At 35.5% G+C, this 11,554-nt stretch overlaps 1 long non-coding RNA gene across 1 annotated transcript; it reads right to left on the reverse strand.

The window, feature by feature from the left end:
* Positions 1-615: 615 nt before the first annotated feature.
* Positions 616-2,102, reverse strand: LOC140894509 (uncharacterized). Its single transcript, XR_012153847.1, has 3 exons — positions 1,978-2,102; positions 1,833-1,905; positions 616-660 (listed from the first exon to the last, which is right to left on the reverse strand). It is a non-coding gene; the product is annotated as an uncharacterized lncRNA (long non-coding RNA).
* Positions 2,103-11,554: the final 9,452 nt, after the last annotated feature.

Genomic DNA, 11,554 nt, shown 5'->3' on the forward strand with positions numbered 1-11,554 from the left:
CTCGCTGGTCACAGTTGCCTCCGAACCTTCTTTGTTGGACACAGACATTGTGGACTTGGACTTGTAAAACTTGAATTATGGACTGCACTTTGCTTACTACACGTTGATGAAAGAGAGTGGTGAGGTCTTTAAATGGTGAAGAGAGAAACAAATGCATTAAAGACACACCAACCCACATGTAAATGCAGGTAATTCCACGAGATATTATATCTTATTGATTTGATATTCCCATTTAAGAATCTGGTGTAAAGTAATAAATATGCAAGTTGAAAATAGGGGTAATAATGACACGTCAGTATTCACTAATAAATGAAAAAATCAACAAACTAATGATCAATGATGCAGATCAATCTTTGGAATTTTCAGATCAATGTACCCCCTACATAAAATTATCAATAAATAAGATTTGAGCTACTTCACAACTCACTTGTAATATAAATGGCATTGAGATTGAGGAGATAATTTAAATAACACATCAAATGAAGTCATCATATCCAGTACTTCAGTCCATCGCCTGAAACAGATATGAGTAGTAAATGAAGTAAGTATACATTTCGAATGAAGTAAGAGAAAACTAGTGAACCAATTACAAACGGTTTGAAACAAGAAAACTCACCATTTACTGCTTCATGTGATAGACCCCATTTTATGCTTCCAATGCTGTTACAATGGAAAAAATGTTTCATATGCCTTTAAACTAACTAAATACATATCCTACAAATTCATTAGAGGATCCTAAAATAGTGATGCTCAATCACATGAAATACTTGCCAAATAAATAGAAAACATAGTCATAGAGAAATACATCAAATATTGTGCATAGGAAAGCAATACAAAAACTACCAATACATCACATCTTACTAATGAGGAATAATACCAGTAGAAACAGGAAACAAATCATTGCACTAAGGAACCCAAAACAATAGCAACAAACGTGTTCCCGTCCATAAGGGAAAGTTTTCAAGCCCATGCTAGGGATCATAGTCGTAGATGATATCCCACAATCAGTATGATGTAATCCATGGGTGGCATATGTCTCAGGTTGGTTCGAAGGAGACCCAATTTGACTGGCAGAATTGGTTCTTGTGTGCTCGTTAAAACGCATTCGGATACCACTATCCAAAGATTGGTCTCCAATATTAGATGAGTTACTGTCGGTTTTATAAGAACGTCCCTCTGTGAAATTATCAATACTAGCATGGTACTCATCAAACCAGAAGAATCTCTTGCCATGTTTCAGCCCGACTGGACATATGTAATACTGTTGCCCTGGACGGGTTGAGTGATTCCCTGCTGTCCGTAATTTCATTAGGCCATTCCCGCATTCACATTATGGTGGTGTCTTCAACTCCATGAGACCTATCACCGCACAGAATCAGATGTTTCATCAATACGGAAGAAAACTAAAATTTATAATCCAATCAAATACAAGAATTTTAAACCCATTTGATAATCGCAAATGTATAAATTGAAACTGAACTAAACGACTAAATAGAATCTTGGTCAATTGTTAACGATGCATTTTTTTATTCATTGTTATTTAGCTAATTACTACTGGATTTTTTATTAATATACACTATCTAATAATGCACAGAAAGTGAGTAAAATTTTAAACTTCCATATAGTAAAAAAACTCATGTAACTCCATATTGGTTCGCACACAAGTTTACTCTCGCGCTGGAAGTTTTCCTACGTTTTCCAAAATTAAGTAATTACTGGGAATCAAAATGCTCAAATTCACACAAATTGCAATATCAAAATGCCCTCCAAAAGAAAAAAAAAATAGGGAATATCGAAGCAACAATGATAATGGAAAATAAGACAATACTTACATCTACAAATCGAAGGGGTTAGTACGTTAATGGGCTTCGAGCATCATCTACTCACTCCGGCGGTAGCAAGATTCTGTGGGCATTCATTCGTATCAAATTGGGAATGTTTCATACCCAAAAAAATCTAGAACAGAGATCAATTTACCGATGTATATGAGAGGAAGACGAGGTGGAGAAAATCAAATGGATCTTCTTCTTCGTTGTTACGCTCTTTCAACTTGAACCAGATCTACTTTCTTCATCAATTTTACCGACAAGAATGGGTGCAAGTAGGTACAAGGATATTATTAATAATTCATGGATTTGAGGAAAAAGATTTGAGTGGGATGTGAGGGCATTTTGGTCCACCAAATGAATATACACTAACTTATCCCACCAATAAAAATCATACCAAACATAAAAATAAACTATCAAATACAAAATATCTTCCCTTATCAATCAATATTCTAGTCCAAAAGTTATCTCATCCTTGCTACCAAACGGGGCCTTAATTAATTAAGAGTTTAGTTGGTTTTTGAGCTTTAATAATTAGTTAAAAAATTATTTGGGCCTCCAAATAATTTTATTTGGGCCTTAATTAATTATTTAAGTTAGCCCAATGATTTTTATGGGCTTGGAAGCCCATGAGAATTTTTGGGCCAATCAGTGGATCTTTGGGCCAGTTTAGAGATTTATTGGGTTTAATTAAGTTAATGAGCTTAAATATTTTTATTTAGGCCCAGCTAAGTTTAATTAAGTTATTTGGGCTAAAATATGATTTTTGGGCTTATCTTAAGTTAATGGACTTAAATGTTTTTATTTAGGTCCATTTATGAATAATGACATTTAATTAAGAATTTATTTTCATCGGGATTTTATTTAAGTTTAATGGACTTAGAGTGAGTGATCAGCAGTCTGGACCAACCCATGAAAATAAATTAAGTCCGGAATATATATTTAATTATTTTTATGCATGAATTCTATTTTAAGTAAAAGTATATTTATTATGAAAATTTAATTAAATATATATTACGGACATATTTTAAGTGCATGCATACATGAAGAGTTTTATGATATGTTTATGATTAAGAATTGAGCATGAAAAATATTTTTATGGAAATTGAAGTTATGTGGCGGCACAGAGGTGGTTTACCACCAGCACAGAGGTAGTTCTACTACTGGCATAGAAGTGGTTTTACCACTGACACAGAGGTAGCTTACTACCAGCATAGAGGGGAATTTATCCATCGCCACGTACGATGGTTCTCAGACTGATCAGTCGCTCATGTTTACGAGCCACATATACGGATATAACCTTCACAGTTACTTATGATTATGTCATGCTCTATTTATGTATGGATTATATGATTAGTATGATGGATGTTATGTTATAAGATATGGTATGCAAGAGTTTACAGTGCACATTTTTAAGAGCATGCATGCATACTCATGATATTATATGTATTAGTATGATTATGTGATGCATTATTTTTAACCCTTGTTATAAAGGATTAGACATGTTGAGCCCCTAGGCTCACTACGCTTATATGGTGTAGGTAAGTGTGATGATTCGTTTGTAGCTTCTACCGGTGGCGAGGATGCATGAGCAAGCATGGCAGTGGCCCCGTGACCGTCGCATTGAGTCTTGCATGTTTGAGTACCTTTGAGATTTTATAAAACATGTTTCGTATTTTCAGTTTCCAGTGGTTGAGCGAATTATTTTTATTATTTTTATTTAGCACGACGAGAGATTTTCAGTGGTTTAATATTATTATTTATTTAAGTTTTTATTTTAAAGAATTTTATTTATTAGCAGTATTTTTAATGTTTATACATATATGTATGGGCATATATGTATAATATTATTCTTAGTTATTTTAAAAAAAAATTTCCGCATTTATTAGTAGTAGATGTTTCATTTGGTATCAAAGCACGGTCCTTGGAGGGGTCTATCTGCCACGTGAAGCTCAGAAATCCTACTACCGGTCTGTAAGTTTTAATTGTTTTCTTATGATCTATAAGGAGCATATGTAATGATTTAAGATTTCATGTTAGCAAAGTTTTAAAATACTTAGTTATGAATTGCGATTTACGTGAAGAATGTGTGGTGACGCAGTATGCCCCAAGACATGTTATACAACAGGTGGACCACAAGGAATTTCGAATTTGGGAATTTGGTTTTATGTTGTTAAAACTAAGTTTGATATTTTTGATATATGAGTTGTCACTTGAATTTTTGTAGTAACTTATTGATTTTAAGTTAGAATGATTTCATTGGTAAATTATTGGGTTTGTGATGGTAAGAGAAAGCGGGCCTATCTAGGAAATTTTTATGAAGGTGTAGCGATAAATATAACAATAAAGGTAAATTCCGATAAGAGGTATTAAGTTTACGTGATAGCAATAGAATTATTGCTTGAGGAAAGAGTAGGATTCCTCGCAAGATTGATTAATCGAGGGTTGTATCATTTTCTTCTTTGGTGAATTTAAAATGTTACTTTATAGAGGCTAGTATATATTTTTGGTAATTAAGTCGGCATGAGTCAGATTATGCCAGTTGGGTTCACAGATATCATATTGTCACTCATTTAACTATTAAGGTTTTTCCTTTGACGAAGAAGTCATGATTTTTTTTGGAGATGACACTTGTACGATAAGGTTATAGTTTGATGGTTTGGGTTTTAAGTTTGTACTCTTAATTATATGAGGTATAAATTGATGATAAGTATGTTTTGTATCAGGTTCTTGAATCTTTGAGAATAAGAATAATTGTGGAGTTAGTTTGATAAAGAATTGTATAATCTTTGATGAGACTTAAGAATTCGCATGGTTGGTGTAATAAGTAAGCTGTATTGAGTTTGACGTTCAAGTCACTACGTTTAAATAAATAGATTTGGGAAGAATAAAATATTTTGTTTATCAGAGTGCGCAGCAGAAGCATGACTTTTGGGATACCGAAACTTGGGAACTAGATATGTAATAGTGGATTTAGTAAATTGGATTTTTGAAGGACTCCGTTACTAGAGTTTGATCAGTCGAATTTCGAGGACGAAATTCAATTTAATAGGGGAAGAATTGTAACACCCGAAAAATTTTTATACGTAAATTCGCATGCATAATTAATTATTTAAATTTTTAGAAATATAAGTTAAATATTACTTATGTGTTATTATGTGTATTATGTGCATGTTTTAAATTATTTTAGTATTTAACCCATAATTATGGAAATTTTACACTTTTAAGGAATTTATTATTTTGAGCGCGTAGACGGGACCGTGGACGGACGAGATACCAATCTTTTTAGCCAAAAATATTTTATGAGTCTTATGAGCCTTAAAATAATATTTTAAGGTATTTTGTCAAGAAAATTTTAGTATTTATTTATATATTTATTTAAGGGTTGATTTTTAGCCAAAATAAGCCATTTTAATGACTTTTATTAAATTTTAAAAATCCTCTAAATTATTATTTCGGGATTTTTGGTTTATTATCAGATTAATAAGTTATTATTGAGTTTTTAAATATTTATTTAGGTATGATATTATCTCAAATTAGTTTTTATCCTAATTTAATCCTATTTATAAAATTTTAAAACTAAAACCTATCCTACCCTACCCTAACCCCACTCAGCCGACAACCCCTTTCCTCCACCTCCTTCCTCACGTTTCAACAGAAGCAAACAACCTCCATAGCCGATTTCTTCAAGAAAATTTAGAGTTTTTCGTAGATTCGTCGTCCCGGAGCCGTACACGTGGAAGCTTCGATTTAAATCAAAGGCATGTTTAATTCTTTTCTTTCAACACCATATAAGCTATTATTTTGTTTTACATCAGGAATTTTATGGTCTAGGCATGAGGTATTCAGATTTATGCATGAATAGCATTTTTTTTCCACCTTGCTCACGTTTCTTGTCTTGTCTCTATGGCATGCTCATATTTCTGACATGGATCGGTCCAGGGCTGTTGGTTGTTGGTTCGAGGGTCTGTTAGGGTCCTTAAGGTCGAACCATGGCAGGGCTAGGGTCTGATTTGGGCTAGGCCGAACAGGTTGAAGGCTGGAAGTGCAGATCGGCCGATATTAGGGTTGGTGGAAGGGGCTCGGGGGAGGCTCCTATGGGATGCATGCGGCTGGGACTTAGTGCTGGTTTGAACCGCCCAGACGTGGGCTAAGTCTGGGCGGTGCGGCTCCGGCCAGGGGTGGCCGGAGCCGGGCGGCAGCAGGCCCTAAAGGCCTGCTGCTCGCGGTCGAAGGGAGAAGGGGTAGGGGTTCGGGTGTTGGGTTGGGCTGGGCCTGAACCGGATCCGGGGTGGCCTGGGTCCGGTCAGTAGGGTCCGGGTTTGGGTTAAGTGGGCCGGGCTCGGGTATCTTAATTTTTAGGCCCCGTTTGATACACTTGATTATATTTGGATTGTTTAGCAAGCCCATGTTTGATACAATTATTGAGCTTAGATAAGTATCCGGATTGATTGAATATTACTGTACCACTTTGACAACCCATCCACCTACTCCGCCGTTGATTAATTTTGTCCTCATGGATTATCTTGGTAAGTTACAAAACTACCCCTTCACTATAAATAATAAAATCAACATTTCGATGTGTGTAAACCTAACTCTGCTATCATTCTCCTCTTGTGTTGCACGGCGTCGATGAACATGTGAAGCTCGTACGACAATGAATCGCGAGCCATCAACAATACGAGGCAACGTTGTTGTTTAAGCTGGTGTTTAAGGTAATCGAAACGAAAGAGATAAGTTTTGTTTGTGTTCCTTACTCAATTTCATGTCCGATTGAAATATGAATTTGTTTATGTTTGATTTAACTGTTATCTGGCATCTTTTCCGTTTTAATCGTGTCGTCTGCTTCTGAAATTTTAAATTTCAAATGTTAAAATTCCAAATTTATTTCTGTGTATGTTCAAAGTTTTGCAAGTGTATTTTTTATGTCCGAAATAGGTGGTATTTTATTTGAAGGACTACGACATAAAGAAATAACATTATATCATGTAGATGCGATTTGAGAATTCATTGCTCTGTGATGTTCGTGTCTTCGATTCATTGAGAAATTCATTGCTCTGTGATGTTAACTTTATTTATAATGTTTAGGCTTCTTAACTGTACTGTCTTTTAAAGAAATATTTGAGAGAGTAAGTTGTTTTTTGAATTATTGTATTTATGCTAACTTTCTTTATAATGTTTAATAAACTTTACAAGATGGAGATTAGGCGTCGTAATATTATAATCTTTATGGTGATTCACCAAATGTTGATTCGTACGTTAATGATGGTAACTCTTTTGATACGACATCGCACAAGATTACTTGGCCGGCGACGACGCCCATATTTTAGAACAAGAGCTTCGTACGCCATGACACAAAGAATGAGTGCACAAATTAACCACTTGCATAGGGTTATTGAAATGGGAGATGTCCAATGTATAGTTAATTTGAGGATGGATCGAAAATCATTTGCACAATTATGTTACTTGCTCACTCATGTCGGAGGCGTGAAAGATTCTAAATACGTTAGGGTCGAAGAAAAAGTTGCCATGTTTTTGTCAATCTTAGCACATCACAAGAAAAATCGAATAATTGGTCATGATTACGTACGAAGCGGTCAAACAATTAGCTGCTATTTCCATGAAGTGTTGGGCTCTGTTCTGAAGTTACATAGTATGCTGCTTGTGAACCGTCCCTGTCGACGAGACTTGCAGTGATGAGACATGGAAATGGTTCAAGGTAAAGATATTTTTACGTGTACATATTGAACTTGCAATCTGAATTGCAAATGCCCCGTATCTATAACATGGATATATCAGAATTTGCTACATTAATTTAATATATACCTCCACCTATTATTTTTCAGGGCTGTATCGGTGCGTTGGATGGAAAGTACATAAATGTTCATGTACCAATATCTGAGAAGCCCAAATACCGAACTAGAAAAGGGACTATTGCAGTTAATGTGTTAGGTGTGTGTGACAGAGATATGAACTTCATATTTGCGCTCACGGGATGGGAAGGATTAGCAGCCGATGTCAGAGTGCTTCGTGATGCCTTAACTCGAGAAGACGGTCTGAAAGTTCAAAGAGGTATTGTGTTGTTTTTAACTTCACACTATAATTACCTTAAAATTGTATTATTATTATTGAGGCACTAATTTTTTCCAACTTTATAATAATATAATTATTTTTATTGACTAGGTTCATATTACTTGTGCGACAATGGAAAGGCAAATATACCTGGTTTCTTGACTCCGTATAGAAGAGTACCTTATCATAGAGATTCTTGGGGAAATCGAACCACAGCCCCATAGAATTATAAAGATCTGCTCAATTGGAGACATAGTAAAGCGAGGAATGTTATTGAGAGAGCCTTCGGTTTACTTTAAAAAAGATGGGCTATCCTTTGAAGCCCATCTTTCTATCCCTTGAAAATTCAGAATCGAATAATAATGGCTTGCGTTTTGTTACACAACTTTATCCGATCTCAAATGCCGGACAATCTTGTTGAGGATCTTGAAGAAGAGACACTAAGCCCGCTTCCAGAATCAAGCTATGAATTTATCGAGAACTTCAATTCATCGGACGAATGGGACATGAGGAGAGAAAATTTTGCTACATCTATGTTCACTGCCTAATACATTATATTATCATTGTAGACTGAATGTCGCTTTTAAATATTGTACTGCACTTTTATTTGTTGTCTCTTTGTTTTGTAAACTATTATATGTTAATGTTTAATATCTATTAAGTCTCCAGAGCATTTCCATTTATTATGTAAATTTGATAAATTTTTGCTAAAACATTGTATTATCGACTATTACTAATTTATGTACATATTGTGTTATATGTTCCAAAGCACTAGAATGTTTGAATTGATGGACAGCGGAGCAACTTCCGGGAGTGTTACTTGCAAAGCCAAGAAATCAGATAAGACACGGCGTACTTGGACAGCACCGGAGGAAGAGGTCCTACTCCTAGGTTTAAAAGATGTGGTAACGAAAGGCTGGAAGAGTGAGAATGGCTTTCGCGCAGGCTACTTACCATTACTGGAAGCTACCATGAAGAATGCATTCCTCTCCACCGACATACGTGGAATGCCACATATTGTTTCCAAAATCCACGTCTGGAAGAAATATTATGGTAGTCTGGCCTCAATTCTAGCCAAGAGTGGCATTGGTTGGAATGATACGGAACACATGATTGATGCAACGAACAAAGCATGGGAAGCACTATTGAAGGTATTGTTTTTTGGTTTGATATAGGAAACGTTATACTATTAAATATGATTGCTGAAATTTACCACAATTGTTTAGGTGGACAATACTGTCCGATTGATGCGGTATAAGCGTTGGCCACACTACCAAGACTGGTGCGAGATCTTTGGAAATGACAGAGCAAATGGTGACAAAGTCGAAACCTACACGGCTGTTGCTCATGAATTAAACATGACCGAGAAACTTAGAAATGAAGTTGAAGTTGGAATGGAGGACGTTTATCGTCCTATATTTGAAGATGGTGCTGAATCTGTTTCCGTGACTCATTCTCCCTCTACTAATCCACTTGCTGGGACAAAGTCGAAGCAAAGAAAACGCAAAACCATGAATGACGATGACGACGAGATAGTGTCGGTGCTAAACAATATATCAAATATCACTAAGGAAGCAATGTCAAACCTCGTCACAGAAATTGCAGCAGATTCTAAGATACAAGAAAATATTAGGCTGGAAAATGCTATGGACCGTGTTTTGGATATACTAGAATCCATTCCAGAGCTAACATCGCGTGACAAAGTGCGTGTTGCAGAGTTGTTGGTTGATAATCCCAAGAAAGTAGGATTGTTCCTTAAACTGGATGCCAACAGTAGGCTAAAATTGAGTTTGGGGCTCCTGAATCCATAAGTTCAACCACTTTTTTGCTATGGGAAACATGGTATCATGGATCCAATTCAGCATGGAATTTATGTTTTGATATTAGTAAGTCGTGAAGAAACAACTTACTTTGTGGAGATTTTGTTTTTGTTTGGAACTACTTCATGACAACGAATTGTGATGCTGATATTTGTATGTTGGTGTTTTGTCTACTGTTGTATAGTACGTTAGTTGGAAAAATTTAATTTGAATCATGAAATTCCAAATTCTGATGTATTGATCCAGATTTATGCTAGCCTTGTCGAGTGTTCCTTACTTTGTTGCTGTTAGGACACTGATGATAATTAAAATGATGATGTAGTGTTCCAGATTTATGCTTTTTTCTACATTATATGTGACTGTGTGAACATTTTTCTCCAAATCCAAGTGGATCATATGACATTTAATAATGTTGTACGTGGTGTTCCAGAATTCTGCTTCATTTTCAATTGTTCCAGAATTGGTTCATTACACTTTCATATTGATCAAATTAATCTTGTCCTTTAATTAAATGGGCGTCGTATAATCTTGGCCTCGAAAGTGTAACTTGGAGTATGCTTATGCACCTCAAATGTTCAGTGATGATAACACAAATGCTTGCTCTGTTATTTAACTACGTTTGTTTCGAGGAATAATACTAACTACTAGCCGTGTTCATGCATCATAATCTGAAACTGCTCTTTCTCTTCTTATTTACATAAATTCGAGGCAGACCATGTTTATGTTAACCTCAAATATATAATGCAGAAGCTAAAAATGGTTGAGAAAAAAAATTTCTTCATATATATAACCATCATTCGGAAGTCGTTACACTTGAACTAGAAACAACACACAACCTAAATAATATAACATCTATGGGCAATATTTCTAAGCACATATGTAGTAGAGAAAAGTTTGCCCACCTAAGATGATAATATGTAAATAGATGACTACATAGTCCAGCAAAAGACAGCGCAAAAAATGTGTAACAGTTTGCTGCATATTAATAAGACTTCCAGATGATTTTTAAGCTTCAAAAGGTTGATTCATCGGAGCTGTCGTCCAAGTAACAAGCCGCACTGGCATGATCTATAGCACGACGCTTGAAGGAGCCGCTTGGGGGTCGATTGAGAGCACGTTTGTTGGCGTTGTGTGAAGGCAACACATCAATTTCATAGCAGTAATCGAGAATGTTACCAAGTTTCTTCTCTTTTCTTGTAAACTTTGTGTTCTTTCCAGTATGGATCTCGCTGGTAGCATCCATTTCTTTTGGTGGAGTAACAACTTTCTTTTTGTCAATCAGCTGATCATCATCTGATATGATGATCACATCAAGTTTGTACTCGCTGGTCACAGTTGCCTCCGAACCTTCTTTGTTGGACACAGACATTGTGGACTTGGACTTGTAAAACTTGAATTATGGACTGCACTTTGCTTACTACACGTTGATGAAAGAGAGTGGTGAGGTCTTTAAATGGTGAAGAAAGAAACAAATTCATTAAAGACACACCAACCCACATGTAAATGCAGGTAATTCCACGGGATATTATATCTTATTGATTTGATATTCCCATTTAAGAATCTGGTGTAAAGTAATAAATATGCAAGTTGAAAAAGGGGTAATAATGACACGTCAGTATTCACTAATAAATGAAAAAAATCAACAATCTAATGATCAATTATGCAGAGCAATCTTTGGAATTTTCAGATCAACAGAAACAATCCAAGCTCAAGAACAGAGCTTATTATAGAGATGGACTAAGATAAACTCTCAAACTAGATACAGACTCAATTCAAGCTTTTAGCCTTGAATTCTTTCCGTCACAATCCAAGCTTAGTTTTCTCCTCCGAAATCTC

Source organism: Henckelia pumila, chromosome 4 (assembly GCF_033568475.1).
Source record: "Henckelia pumila isolate YLH828 chromosome 4, ASM3356847v2, whole genome shotgun sequence".
Classification (NCBI taxonomy): Eukaryota; Viridiplantae; Streptophyta; class Magnoliopsida; order Lamiales; family Gesneriaceae; genus Henckelia; species Henckelia pumila.